Below are 15,309 nucleotides of genomic sequence, written 5' to 3'. Positions count from 1 at the left end.
CTTGTATTTTAAAGAGTTCACTTAGCACTTAGGTTTAAATGTTATTTTAATGTTGATGAAAAATTTTATCAGTTTTTACAAGTTTTAGCAAAAGGTGTTCAACTTTATTAGCAGAAAAATGTCAATTAGAATCATAATGAGGTATCACTACATACTAGAATAGATAAAGTCATCCAGACTGACACTACCAAGTGTTGACAAGGATGTGATGCATTTGGAACTCATACACATTGCTTGTAGGAATGCAAAATGGTACAGTAACTGGTGATGAGTACGGCATTACATTATAAAGTTAGATTCATTACTATATAATCCAGAAATTCCACTTCCAGGTATTTACCCAAGAGAATCGAAAATATACATTCAAACAAAAACAAGTACATAAGTGTTCATAGTAGCATTATTCATATTAGCCCCATTGGAAACAACACAGTGGCCATCACTATTAAATGAATAAACAAAGTGTGGTAAATTCATACTATGTAAAACTCAGCAATAAAAGACAAAAAATATTAATATAGACAATAACACGGATTCATCTCAAAAACATTACATTGAGAGAAATAAGTCAATCATAAAAGACTCCATACTATGTAAGTCCATTTATATGAAATTCTACAATAGGTAAAACTATGACCAACAGCAAACCAAAGATTGCCTAGAGTGAGAGTGAAGAAAGATTATGGAATATATACAGGTATGAGGAAGCATTTTGGGGTGAGGAATTGTTCTACTTCGATCATGGTGGCTAAATGATTTCACACAATTACCAAAATTCACAAATCTGGACACTTAAAATTAATACAAATATTACCTTGATAAACAAAAGAGAGCAAACAAGTTCCAACTAGTTGTGAACAATGTACAGCCAAAATTTAGAGTACTTGTTTATAGAGAGTTCAATGTGATAAAATACTTACACTGGTTTACAAAATAGATATCGAAGGCTCAGACTTTTTAAGCATCAGATTGATGACAAACAACAAGGAGGGAAAACACATAATGCCATGCTGAAGTATGCTTTTTATATTCAACGTCAGCATTATCATAAGATTTTGTAATTTAGTATTCTGTACATATGAACAAGCATTTACAAATTTTGGCAATTATAGTTTTTTGTGAGAGTTAAACAAATTTTGCTTTCTGACAGTATGAATGTAATTATGAATGATGTGTGCACCACATCCAGATGCAAGTAGATCTCTGACTTTAGAACACCGTTTGTTTCAACATTCGTATTCATAATGTTACCAGAAAATTAATCATTTCTCTTCAGTGTTGACATTTTTAATTTATTATAGAATAATACTTAGAATTTTTTATATTTAACCTTCAGGAGGATAAATTTCAACAGTTTTACTTTGATTTCATAAACTGGATGGAAAAAGTTAAACATTAGACTGAACTGGTTTCCTGTTTAAAGCAGTTGATTAGTGATCTACACCTGGCATCAATCAACTGTAAAGTTTTTCCTCTTCACATAAATTGCTATCACTTTATCTACAAGAAAAAAAGAATGAAGGAAATGATCAAAAGTACAAGTGTGGTTTGATCTAAGTAAAAAGCTTTCCATCGTAGAGCAATAGATGAATCCAGTTTCTGTAACCATACATTTTATTCTTAATTGACATATAACCGTCATATTTGTGGGGTACAGAGTGACATTTCAATACATGTATACAATGTATAATGATCAAATCAGGGTAATTATTGTACCCATCACCTCCAACATTTATTATTTCTTTGTTTTGGGAATAATAAAAATCCTCTCTTCTAGCTATTTGAAAACATACAACAAATATTAATTATACTTACCCTACAATGGTATAGAACACTAGAAATTATTTCTCTTATTTAGCTATAATTTTATACCTGTTAAGCCAACTCCCTCTATCCCCCAGTCCCCTTTCCAGCCTCTGGTAACCACTGTCCTACGTTCTACTCCTGTGAGATTAACTTATTTAGATTCCACACGTAAGTAAGAAAATGCAGTATTTGTCTTTTCTGTGCCTGGCTTATTCCACTTAACATGTCCTCCAGGCTCACCTATGTTACCAAAAATGACAGAATTTCATTATTTTCTTATGGCTTAAGAATTTCCATCATGCTTTTATACTACATTTTCTTTACCCATTCATTTCTTGATGGACCCTTAGGTTGCTGTCAAATCCTGGCTGTTGGGAATGGTGCCGCAATAAACATGAGACCGCACATATCTGTTCGACGTACTTATTTCATTTGCGTTGGATATATACTCAGTAGTGAGATTGCTGAACCGCATGGTAGTTTTCTTTTTAACATTTTGAGGACCCTCCACATGGTTTTCATAATAACTGTACTAATTTATATTCTTACGAACAGTGTGTAAGAGTTCCTTTTTCTCCACACCATCACTAGCATGTGTAACTTTTTAATCTTTTTGGTAATAGTCATTCTACCTGGGGTGAGATGATCTTATTGTCATTTTTATTTGCATTTCTCTGATGAGTAGTGAAGCTGAGCATTTCCTTATATGCTCAATGGTCATTTCTAAATCTTCTGTTAATGTCTAGTGTTTCATTATTGGAACGCTAAGCTGGTGGGAGTTAGTTATATCCTACCGCTCAAGGTCATCGCCAAGGTCTAATTTTTCACACACACACAAAAATTGTAACTTAATGGCAATAATGGGTTAAGAAATCTCTATTCAGATCAATTGCCCAATGTTTAATCAAATTATTTTGTTTTTGCTGCTGAGTAGTTTGAGTCCCTTGTATGCTCTAAATATGAATCCATGTTGGATCAGAAGTTTGTAAATGTTTTCTCTCATTTTTCAGGTTGTCTTTATATTCTGTTGTTTCCTTCTCTGTGTGAAAGCTTTTTAGTTTTATACATCCCCATTTGTCTATTTTTTCTTTTGTTGTCTGGGCTTTCAAGGTCTTATCCATAAAATACTTGCTCAGACCAATGTCCCGAAGCATGTCCCCTACTTTCTTCTCTTAGTTTGATAGCTACATATTCAAATGTAAATAATTCAGTTTTAATTATTTACATTTAAATATTTTGGGCTCATTTTTATATACAGGGAGGGAAGATGTCTAGTTGAATTATTTTGCATATAAATATCCAATTTTCCCACCACCATTTATTGAAGAGACAGCCTTTTTCCCAGTGTACATTTTTTGAGTATTCATTGAAAATCAACTGGTTCCATATATATGGATTTGTTTCTGGGCTCTTCGTTCTGTTCCATCGGTCTATGTGTCTGTGTTTATGCCAGTCCCATACTCTTTCAGTTCAAATAGCTTTGTAATATATTTTGAAGTCACATTGGGTGATCCCTCCTTCCAGCTTTGTATTTTTTGTGGGGGAGGGAGCGGGGCTTAAGCTTGCTTTGGCTATTTGGAGACTTACGTGGTTCCATAAAAATTTTAGGATTCTTTTTCTATTTCTGTGAAAAAAATGGCATTGGTGATTTGAAAGGGGTAGTTTTCAAATAGATAACTTTGGGTAGTGTGCTTATTTTAACAAATTAATTCTTCCAATCTATGGATATAGGATGTCTTTCCAATTTTGTTTTTCATCACTATTTTGTAGTTTTCATGGTAGTGGTCTTTTACCTCTTTGGTTAAATTTCCTGTTAGGAGGCTTTTTGTAGTTATTGTGAATGGGATTGTTTCTTTTCATTTCTTTTTCAGATAATTTGTTATTAGTGTCCAGAAATACTACTTATTTTTGTAAGCTGATTTTTTATCCTGCCAGTTTACTGAATTTATCAATTGTAAGAGTTTTCTGCTGGAATCTTTAGGATTTTCTATAAATAAATCATGTCATTTGCAAGCAGGAACAATTTAACTTCCTCCTTTCCAATTTGGATGCCCTTTATTTTGTTATCTTGCCTAGTTGCTCCGGCTAGGACTTCAAGTACTACGTGGAACGAGTGGTAAAAAATAGGCATCCTCTTCTTATTCCAGTTCTTAGAATCTTTCAGCTTGTTCACATTCAGTGTAACATTAGCTGTGAGTTTTTCATACATGGCCTTTACTGTGTTGAGGAAGAGTTCTTCTATACCTAATTTGTTGAGAGGGTTTATCATGGAAGGATGTTAAATGTTATCAAACACTTTTTCTGTGTCTGTTAAGATGATCATAATGGTTTTGTCTTTCATTCTGCTGATGTAATGTAGCTCATTTTTTTAAATTTTCATATTATGAACCATCCTCAACTCCCTAGGATATGTCCCTATTTCTCACAGTGTATAAATTTTTTATTGTGCTGTTGGATTTAGTTTGCTAGTATTTTGTGGAGGATTTTTGCATTTATGTTCATGAGGAATTTTTGCCTGCAGGTGTCTGCCTCTCTTGTGCGCTTCTCTGGTTGTGTCATCAGAATAATGCTGGCTTCATAGAATAAACTTAGAATTTTCTCCCATTTAACTTTTTGAAATAGTTTAAAAAATAATTGATTTTAGTTCTTAGTTAAAAGCTTAGTAAAGTTCAACAATGAACCCATCCATTTCTTGGCTGTTTTTGATGGGAGACTTTATATTGCCAATTCAATCTTTTACTCATTACTGCTCCATTCAGGTATTTTCTTTCTTCTGAGCTCAATTTTGGTAGGTTGTATGTATCTAGAAACTTACCTATTTCCTGTTGGTTTTCTTATTTGTTTGCACATAGTTGTTCATAATAGTTACCCATGATCCTTTGTATTTCTGTGGTATCAGATGTCATGTGTCTGTTTTTTCTGTTTTTATTTATTTGGCTCCTCTTTTTTGTAGTTAGCTTACCTGGTATGATCTGGATCTGCGATCCCACTAAATCTCTTGTCCAGTTGTAATTTCCAGTGTTGGAGGTGGGGCCTGCTGGAAGGTGATTGGATCATGGAGGTGGATTTCTCATGAATGGTTTAGCAACATCCCTCTTGGCACTGTCCTCAAGATAGTGAGTTCTCCTGAGATCTGGCCATTTAAAAGTGCGTGCCACCTTCCCCCTCACTCTCTCTTTCTTGTTCCTGTTGCCAACATGTATGTGCCAGCTTCCCTTTTGCCCTCTGCCATCATTGTAAGTTTCCTGCAGCTTCTTGAGCACACAAGCAGATAGCAGCATCAGTTCTCAGCCTACAGAACTATAAGCCAATTAAACCTCTTTTCAGTATAAATTACCCAGTATGAGGTTTGTCACTCTGCCAATGCAAGAATGAACTATTATGCTAGATAATGGTTTGCCAATTGTATTTATCTTTCCAAGGAACCAACTTTTCATTTTATTGATCTTTTGTATTTTTTCTAGTCTCTATTTGGGAGGTATCTGCCTTATCTTTATTATTTATTTCCTTCTAGTAATGTTGAATTTAGTTCATTCTAGGTAATTGAGGTATATTGTTATCTTATTTGAAATCTTTCTATTTTCTGTTGTAGGTGTTCATTGGTATAAATTTCCCTGTTAGTACTGCTTTTTCTATATCCCATAAGATTTTGTATGTTGACTTTCTATTTTAATGTGTTTCAATTTTTTAAAATTTTCTTTTTAATTTTTTTGTTGACCCATTTGTCATTTAGGAACATGTTGTTTAGTTTCTATTTACACACTTTCTTAGGTTTCTCTTGTTACTAATTTCTACTTTTATTCCATTCTGGCCAGAAAAGACACTTGTTATGATTTCAGATTTTCCAAATTATTTGAAAGTTGGATAATGGCATAATGTATCATCTATCCTGGAGAATTTTACATGTGCTGATGGGAAGAATGTGCATTCCGCAGCTATTGAAAGAAATGTTTGGTCCATTTGGTCTATAGTGTAGTTTCAACTGATGTTTCCATGTTGACTTTCTGTCTAAATGAACTGACCAATGCTATGAATAAAGTGTTGAAGTCCCCAAATATTTCTGTGCTACAATCTATCACTCTTATCCGATATAAAATATTTGCTTTTTTTGTTGTGTGTTCCAGTGTTGGGTGCATATATATTTACAAGTATTACGTATGCATGCTAAAGTCATCTCTTTAATGACCTTCTTTGTCTTTTTTAATGCTTTTTGACTTAAGGCCTATTTTATCTAATAGCTGCTCCTATTCATTTTGCCTTTCCATTGGCATGAAATATTGCATTTGTCCATTGTCACACTGCTATAAAGAAATACTCTTTATAAAGAAAAGAGGTTGAATTTGCTCACACTTCCATATGCTGTACAGGGAGCATTGTTGGGGAGGCCTCGGGAGACTTAGAATCATGGCAGTAGGCAAAGAGGAAGGAGGCACACCTTACATGGCCAGAACAGGATGAAGAGAAGAAAGAAGGACGTGCTACACACTTTTAAACACGCAGGTCTCATAAGAACTCATTATCATGAGAACAGTAAGGGGAAAATATGCCCCCATGACTCAATCACGTCTCATAAAGCCCCTCCTCCAACACTGGGGTTTAAAATTTGACATGAGATTTGGGCAAGGACAAATTCAAACCATATCAAGTATCTTTTTTATCCCATTACTTTCAGCCTATGCATGTTTTAAAAGATGGAGTGAGTTTCTGGTAGGCAGCATAGAGTTGGGTCTTGCTTTTCTTAATCCATTCTACTGGTTTATATCTTATATTTAGGGAATATAATCCATTTACATTCAAGACTATTATTAATAGCTGTGGACTTATTCCTGTCATTTTGTTAATTGTTTTCTGACTTTTTGTATATTCTTTGTTGTTTTCTTCCTCTCTTACTGTTCATCTTTTCAGTTCTGTGATTTTGTGTTATTATGGTAAGGTTTGATTCTCATCTCTTTCTCATTTCTATTTCTGCTCTATCAGTGCATTTTATACTTTTCTGTGTTTTTATGATGATACTTACTGCCCATTTACTTCCAGATGTAAGACTTTTTAAGCATTTCTACTGCCAGCCTAGTGGTAATAAATTTCCTCAGTTTTTGTTTTCTGGGAAAGCCTTTATTTCTTCATTTCTGAAGAACAACTTTCTAGGGTCTGGTATTTTTGAATGGCAGAATTTTGCTTTTCTTTTAGTATTATGAATGTATAATTTCATTTTCTCCTGGCCTGTAAGTGTTTCCCTGTGAAATATTTCACTAATGAGGATTCCCTTGTATCTCTTGTTGCTTTTCTCCTGCTACTTAAATATTCTTTCTTTGTCTTTGACTTTTGACATTTTGACAATAATGTGTGTTAGAGGATACATTTAGGTTGAATCTGTTTAGAAATCTTTCATCTACCTTGATCTGAATGTCCATCTTTCTCCCAAGATATGGGAATTTTACAGCCATTATTTTATTACATAGGTTTTCTATGCCTTTTCCCATGTCTTCTTTTTCTGGAATACCCATAATATGAATATCTCTTATCATAATGGTGTCCCATACATCCTATAGGCTTTCTTTACCATTTTTTCTTTTTAGTTTTAGTTTAGTTTTGCTTTTTAGCTTTTTCTTTTTAGTTTTGTTTTTAGTTTAGTTTTGTTTTAACTGTCTTGGTTATTTCGTAAGACATGCCTTCAAGTTTAGAATGTCTTTCTTCTGCTTGACCTACTTTATTGTTGATGCTTTTGATCTTTTTTTATTTCATTCATTAAATTTTTCAGCTCCAAGATTTCTGTGTGATTCTTTTTGTGATATTTACCTTTTTGTTGAATTTCTTATTCATAATATAAATTGTTATCCTCATTTTGTTGGATTTTCTTTATTGTCTTGTATCTGCCTGAATTTCCTTAGTATCATTATTTTGAATTCCTTTGCAGACATTTCATTTACTTCCTTTCCTTTGGGGTTGTTTACTGGAGAATTATTGTTTTCTTTTGGAGGTGTCATACCTTCTTGCTTTTTATATTTCTGTGTTCCTATGTTGATATCTGTACACCTTGCGACACAATTGCCTTTTCAATTTTACAGAATACTTTTCATAAGTGAAGACTTTTTTCTGTAGATGTGACTATTGCTGCAGTTGGGTAGGGTGCTTAGCAGGTGCAGTAGTGTAGTCTCTGTGATTTTATTGGTTGTAATCCAGTCAGCAGTGTCATCAGGTTCCTCAGTGACCTAGACTGTGAGCATTTGTGAAGGCATTAGTGTGTCTTTGCTGGGTTGGGGTCATCAGCAGCACTAGTCACCAAGAGGGATAGTCATTAGTTTCTAGAGGAACAGGTTACATGTAGCATTCCACAGCTCTATCAATAGCAAGAGAATGGTCACTGCCACCAGCAGCCACCTGGTGGGCCTGTCATCAGACCCAGGGGAGCATGTACACCACCTTCAGCAGTACACCACCTTCAGCAGCTTTGGTTTTGCCAGTCACAGGGTTAGGGTTACCAGTGGCAGTGAACACCTATGGGTCTCTCCTCAGTCTCTGAGGGAGCACACACAGTGCTTAGCTACTGTACCAATTGAGAGATTGTGGTTGACACTATTAGTGGGTGTTGGCTCCCCAGGTAAGTAGGCAGGCATGGTACTTCTCCTTGGGGAAAATGATGATGCATGGGCTCAGGTGACAGGGTCACAGTTGCTGGGTCAAGCTGGAGTCATGGTATTACATCCATTTTTGAAGGCATAATGGGAGAACAGTAGGACTCTAGCGATGTGGAGATGCAGGGGCTAATGAGCCCTAGGAGAGAATGTTCTTCAGCAGTGACTCTGCTTTCAAATGATGTACCATAGCAGATTAGATCCTAAGGAATGAGACAGACCCAGCATGAGTTCCCTCTCCGGAGCAATACAGCCATCCGAACTCTAGGCAGCTCCTTATCCTGAATTTAGGTCCTGTGAGGACTGAGTCTCTCAAGTAGCTGGTATTGGAGGCATTCAGAGTGGTAACCAGGACAGTTCTTGTGCTTACCTTTTTCCCACAATAGGTAACTCTTCCTGGCTCTGGGACAATCCTGGCTGGGTGCTTCACTTTCCTCTCTATGCTGTTATCCTGAGTTAGTGTACCCCAGAGAATCTTGTCACTTTCTTGCTGAATTCTTGTATTCTGGAATTTACTCTGCTTTTAGCCACTCTGCTTGAAGTGCAGTTATGTCCTTCCTGTTTTTGGTCCTTTTTGGAGTAAAAGAGAAGCATTGAATAACTCTACTCAGGCATCTTGAGCTTCACACTTTTTAATCTGCAGTTATTATTATTGTGCTTTAAATATTGCATAATAGCTACTGTAATTTCTTCTTTAACACAAAATTTGTGGAAGTTTTTTCAAAATGATTTTAATTTACTCATCAATGAAATTTTTGTTTTACTATGACTTTGCAAACATTTTATTGGTACTTTCAAATTCATTGATCCAATGGCATATTTAATATTAAATAAATTAATTGAAATTTTAATACTTCTATTATAGCACATGAGTTTTGTGTGCTTACAAATGAATTTTAAATTATTGTGTAAAATGATACAATTATAAATGTGAAAAGGGATCATAAGAATCCCATACACAATAGCACTTCTTTTTCCCTCTACCATAATTTTAGCCAGTTAAGAGTTAATCACTGTAGACAGGCAAGTAGAGACAAAAAAACTAGTTTACAATTGTTAAATTGACCATAAGAAATGTGACTTAGTTGTCCTTGGCAATGACTTATTAGTATATGACTCCTGAATTAGGCAGACTTACACAGTTAGAATCACTGGCAATGCTGCTTTAACTGTGGGGGCTTCGTTCAACCAATGTGGCATAAAGGAGGGAAATGGAGCAGGGTGTAGAATAGGTGAATGCAGATAGATCCTTAAGAAGTGAAGAAGCATGCTCAGTTTTCCCTCCCAACCTCTTAAACTTATATGTCTCTCTGCCTCAGAAAATGAAAATATATGAAGGAGCGATATAGTAGCCAAAGGAATCCCTTCTAGCAAATGCGATGGAGATTGCTTATTTTAACTATGTTCAAATAATACAGTTACAATAATTCAAATGATTTAACATAATATTCAAAATATCATGTAATCTAATTTGTTTTTCATTTACTATTACAAAATTTTCGGAAAGAAATGAGATAGTGCACTATTATTGTGGCTTGAAATATGTTAAATTTTGCTTTATATCTTTTGCATTCTAACTGCAGATACATATGAATTCATGACTGCTGTAGCTTTTTTGTTGGATTTTCACATTTATTTTTGTGAAGCATCCAGAACAGGATTTCATATTGCATTCAGTTCTCACATTTTTTAATCTTTTAATATAAACTAGATATTCAGTCTGTCTTTGCCTTTTATAAAGGATGTAATCTATTATTTTACGCTATATTTGTCTTCATTTTTGTAATACTTTTTAAAAAGGTTTAGAATTCCAGGTTAGCCAATATTTTCTTTTATTTCTTTAAATGTATTTTCTCCTGGCTTTAATCATTTTTGAGAAGTCAGCAATCAATCTTATTTTTAATCTTTGAAGTTAATGAATAAGCTTTATCTTGGATAATTTTTGCGTTTTCCATTTCTTTTAGGTTTCTATCTTCTAAAATATATGTATGATGCTTGCTTCCTTTAGCAGCACATATATTAAATTGGACTGATACAGAGACAAATAGTGTGGCCCCTATGCAAGGATAACATACAAATTTGTAAACAGTTCCATATTTTTGCTATTAGAAAACATTATGAGCAACTACAAACCAACAAACCAGAATACCTAGAAAAAAAATGAATAAATTCCTGGACACATAAAACCTACAAATATTGAATAACAGAGAAATAGAAAACCTGGACAGACCAATATCACGTAATAGAATTGAGTTAAAAATTTAAAAATCTCTCATCAAAGAAAAGCCCAAGACCTGATGTCTTCACTGCTGAATTCTACCAAATATTTAAAGAAGAACCAATGTCAATTCTTCTCAAACTATTCCGAAAAAATGAAATGGGAGAAAATTCTTTCAAACTCATTCTTCAAGACGTGCATTACCGTGACACCAAAACATACAGCAAAGCAAATAAAACAGCACATCAAAAATATTATTTACCCATAATCAAGTAGGACTTATTCCAGCATTCCAAAGATGCAAATCAATAAATGAGATGCATTTCATCAACAGAATGAAGAAAAATATATTGTAATCTCAATAGATGTAGGAAAAGTGTTTGATAAAATTTAACATCCTTTTACTAGAAAAATTTTCAACAGATTAGATATAGAAGGAATTTACCTCAACACAATAACAGCCATATATGGCAAACCCAGTTAACACCATACTGAATGGGAAACAGCTGAAAGCTTTTCTTCTAAATTCTGAAACATGACAGAGATTTGACATACTACTATTTGACATACTACTGGAAGTCCTAGCTATAGAAATTATGTAAGAGAAATAAGTAAAGGATATTTATATTGGAAAAGGGGAGGTAAAATTCTCTCTAGATGCAGAGAGCATGATTGGATATACAGAAAAGCCTAATGACACTATCAAAAAAGTGTTAGAATTAATAAATAAAGTCAATAAACTTGTGGGATACAAAATCAACATATGGAAATCATTAGCATTTTTATATGCCAATACGAACAACCTGAATAAGAAATCAAGAAAGCAACCCCATTTATAATAGCTAAAAAATACAAAATATCCTGGAATAATTTAACCAATGAGAACATCTCTACGATGAAAACTATAAAACAATAAAACAAATTGAAGAAAACACAAATAAATTTTAACATATTTCATGTTTATGTATTGGGAAAATTAATATTGTTAAAATGTCCATATGATCCAAAGTTACCTACAAATTCAATGCAAACCCTATCAAATTACCAAAGCTAATTTTATATATACAGAAAAAAAATCTTAAAATTTGTATGGAACAACAAATGTCCCACAAATAACCAAAGCCATCCTGATCAAAAAGCACAAAGTTGGAGCATCAAACTACCTGACTTCAAAATATACTACAAAACTATTTCAACTAAAACATCATGGTATTGGCATAAAAACAGACACATAAACCAGTGGAACAGAATAGAAAATCCAGAAATAAATCCCCACATTCACAGACAACAGAATTTCAAAAAAGGCACCAAGAACATGCATAAGGAAAGGTTAGTTTTTTCGATAAGTGGTTCTGGGGGAAACTGGATATCCACATAACAGAGAATGAAACTAGACCCTTATCTCTCACCAGTGACAAAAACCAACTTAGAATTGATTAAATTCCTAAATGTAAGACCCTGAACTATAAAACTACCAGAAGAAAACCTAGAGGAAAGGTTTCATGGCATTGGTCTTGGCAAAGAATTTTTTAATAAGAACTCAAAAGCAAGGCAACAAAATAAAAAATAGATGAATGAAAATACATTAAACAAAAATATTTCTGCACAGCAAAGGAGCCAAGAGACAGAGTGAAGAGACAACCTATAGAATAAAAAAAATTTGCAAACTACACATCTGACAAGAGGTTAATATTCAGAATATGTAAGGAACTCAAACAATTCAATATAAAAAATATAATCTAATTTAAAAATGGGTAAATGATCTGAATAGATATTTCTCAGAAGAAGACATACAACTGGCCAAGAGGTATATGAAAAAAATGCTTAGTATCAGTAATCATTAGGAAAATATAAATCAAAACCTCAGTGAAATATCATCTCATCCCAGGTAGAAAGGCTATTATCAAAAAGAAACATGGTAACAAATGCTGATGGAGATATGAATTAAAGGAAACCTACCCACTATTGGTGGGAATGCAAATTTATACAGCCATTATGGAACACAGTATAGATGTTTTCCAAAAAGTAAAAATATTACTACCATAACATCCAGTAATCCCACTACTGGGTATATATCCAAAGGAAATGATAACAGTTTTTCAAAGAGATATGTACACTCTCATGTTATTGCAATGCTATTCAAAACACCCAAGATATGGAATTAACCTAAGTGTCCATGAATGGATGAATGAATAAAGAAAATGTGGTATATTTACACAATGAAATACTGTCGAGCTGTAAAAAAGAAATCTTGTCATTTTCAACAGTTTAGATTAGTCTGGAGGACATTATGTTAAGTGAAATAAGCCAAGCACAGAAGGACAAATACCACATTACCTCACTCATATGTGAAATCTAAAAAAGTTTATTTCGCAAAACTAAAGAGTAGAATAGTGGTTATCAGAGACTTGGGAGAGTAGGGAGAATGAAGAATGGGGAGAGATTACTCAATGGGTACAAAGTTACAGTTATATAGGAAGAACAAGCTGTGTATTACATTGCACAGTAGGATAACTGTAGTTAATGATGATATATTGTATATTCCAAAATCACTAGAAGAGATTATTTTGAATATTATCACCACAAATAAATGATAAATCTTTGAGCTGATGGATATGCTAATTACCATAATTTGATCACTGCACATTGTATACATGTATTGAAACACCACACTGTGCCAGCAAAATACATGCAATTATTATTTGTCAGTTATAAATAAAAATATATGTATGATGGTTGTGTTTGTATCCATCCTGCATGTGTTACATAGTGTTTCCTGTAAGTGTATTCTGATTATATTTTCAATTTTGGGAAAATAATCAATATTGTCTTTCAAAACATTTTCCATCTCAAATCATCTTTCTCATCTCTCCTTTTGGTATGGTAGTTATAGCTACATATATATATTGTGTTTCATCTTTACATATATATCTGCTATCTTTTCCTCTCAAAACTCAACAGGAAAAAACCAAATGGTCCAATTAGCAAATGGACACAAGTTACAAACATATTTTACAAAACAGGATATGCATATGGCAAATAACCACATGAAAAAATACCCAGTGTCATTAGAGATTAGAGAAACACTAATTAAAATCACAATTTGATACACCACATACATATTTGTTTGACTATAATAAAAAATTTATTACAACAAATACCTGCAAAGATGTGTACAATTGGATTATTCCTACATTTCTTGTGGGAATATGAAATGGTACAGCTCCATGTAGAAAATAGTTTTGCAGTTTCTTAACTAACTCAACATCTAATGACCATGTGACCAAGCAATTAAATGGGTAAATTTTTGGCACTTTATCCAGAGAAATTAAAACTTATATTCACACAAAATTCTGTATCTGAGTATTTATAGTAGCTTTATCCATAATAGCCAAATTCTGAAAATAACCTAGATATCTTTCAATGTGTTACAAATAGTGGAACATCCATAACATGGTGTAATAAACAAAGCAATACAAATGAACAAACTACTGATAAATGCAACCAACCTGCATGTATCTCCAACGAATTATGGTGAAAGAAGCCAATACCAAAATGTACCTACTGTATGATTCCATTTATGTCATATTCTTGAATAACAAATTATGGAAGTAAAAAACAGATAAGTTGTTGTCAGGCTAAGTTGTAGGTAGGAACAAGAGGGACATGTTTATGGTTATCTCAGGGCAAATAAGAAATACTTGTGATGTAAATATTTTGTTTGTGATATTGTCCTATAGGTTCACAAATGTTACTTCTGGGGAAACTGAGTAAAATGTGTATAGAATGTCCCTGTTTTATTTCTTACTGTAAAATGTAAATCTATGTCTCAAAATAAAACATTTAATTTTAAAATATTAAAGACATATTAACTTATAGAAATTACCTTTCTATAAAGAGAGATTATTATTTTTCCTTCTGACATCATGTGCTTATTTTCCATCTGCATATCCTGTTTTGTAAAATACGTTTATATCTTTTGCCCATTTTCTAATTGGAACATTTGTTTTTTTTCCTGTGGTTTTGATCAGAGATTGAGCTGATTGGTGTCTGGAATTTAATTGTTGTAAAGGTGTTCTACCTTTGGTATTTCTTCCTTTCTGAGGTAAATCTACACAATTTCCAACTAAAAATCTGGCATGTGTACCCGGTACGTCCTTTATTTGCTTGCCCTGACCTTACAGATTTTTCTTCCCAAATACGTGATACTCTCAAGAACTATGCTCAGGTTCTCGGTCTTTCAGTTACTGCTAGGGATCCATAAATGTTTCAGGAAGCAAATCAGAGCTAAATTTGAGGCTCAAACTCTGTGCACTCCAAGGTTATAACTCCTCAAGCCCTAGATAACTTAAAATTTTACACAGCTTCCACACCCACCCAGCTTTGCTTCTTGTTCTCCTTTGGAAATTGTTCTGATCCAAAGTATTCCGTCATAGCTACAAATAGAAGTACAAAATGATTCTCAAGTAATGAGCCAAAGCAAGTCAATATAAACAAGTGTTACCAGCATCCTCGAAGCAAGAGAACTGGAATAGTTGCTAACAGCCCAAGTGAGCAGCACACACCAACATTCTGAATTATTAATTTTGGAATTGTTTTGTCTGTTCATATCTCTTACAACTTACTTAATATCTCTAATTTTTTTCTTTTTAT

The 15,309-nt window shown here is 33.5% G+C and overlaps 1 non-coding gene across 1 annotated transcript; it reads left to right on the top strand.

The window, feature by feature from the left end:
* The first annotated feature begins 10,434 nt into the window (after positions 1-10,434).
* Positions 10,435-10,539, top strand: LOC112627213. The gene has a single exon (XR_003120069.1). It is a non-coding gene; the product is annotated as a U6 spliceosomal RNA (small nuclear RNA).
* The last annotated feature ends 4,770 nt before the right edge of the window (positions 10,540-15,309 follow it).

The sequence above is a fragment of the Theropithecus gelada genome, chromosome 6, assembly GCF_003255815.1.
Source record: "Theropithecus gelada isolate Dixy chromosome 6, Tgel_1.0, whole genome shotgun sequence".
NCBI lineage: Eukaryota > Metazoa > Chordata > Mammalia > Primates > Cercopithecidae > Theropithecus > Theropithecus gelada.
The sequence above is the reverse complement of the archived record's forward strand: the minus strand, read 5'-3'. Positions and strand labels throughout refer to the sequence as shown.